Source organism: Penaeus monodon, chromosome 27, assembly GCF_015228065.2.
Source record: "Penaeus monodon isolate SGIC_2016 chromosome 27, NSTDA_Pmon_1, whole genome shotgun sequence".
NCBI lineage: Eukaryota > Metazoa > Arthropoda > Malacostraca > Decapoda > Penaeidae > Penaeus > Penaeus monodon.
The window spans coordinates 7,502,130-7,502,459 of record NC_051412.1 but is presented as its reverse complement, the minus strand read 5'-3'; the positions used below and the strand labels follow the sequence as shown (position 1 = coordinate 7,502,459).

General features: G+C 45.8%; 1 protein-coding gene across 1 annotated transcript in view; it reads right to left on the bottom strand.

The window, feature by feature from the left end:
• LOC119590556 (tripartite motif-containing protein 55-like) overlaps nt 1-330 on the bottom strand; it is a gene marked incomplete at its 3' end in the record, with an annotated part of 10,280 nt that overhangs the window by 3,506 nt on the left and 6,444 nt on the right.

Sequence of the window (330 nt, the reverse complement as noted above, 5' to 3'; positions counted from 1 at the left end):
CCCAGAAAAAACGGAGAAGCAATGATTAATTTCTGAAAGGACGCGAGCACCCCAGCGGGTATTCCTCTTAATTGCACAGGCAGAACCGACCCATTGCAATTAACGCTTAATCATAGAGCAGGCGATCAAGCACTGCCCAATAATACAGACTTATAGCAAGCAGTAATCGGCGCACGAGAGCACAAAACAACCATCAGGCAATGAGAAAGTACAAATGGGTCAAAGAACGCTGTGCAAAGAGCTAATAATTGGAAATAATATAAACAGGATCGAGTTAAGAGGATGTTTTGCCAGGCGCTCGCTGGGAATAGATGGGGGTTTGAGGTGGGC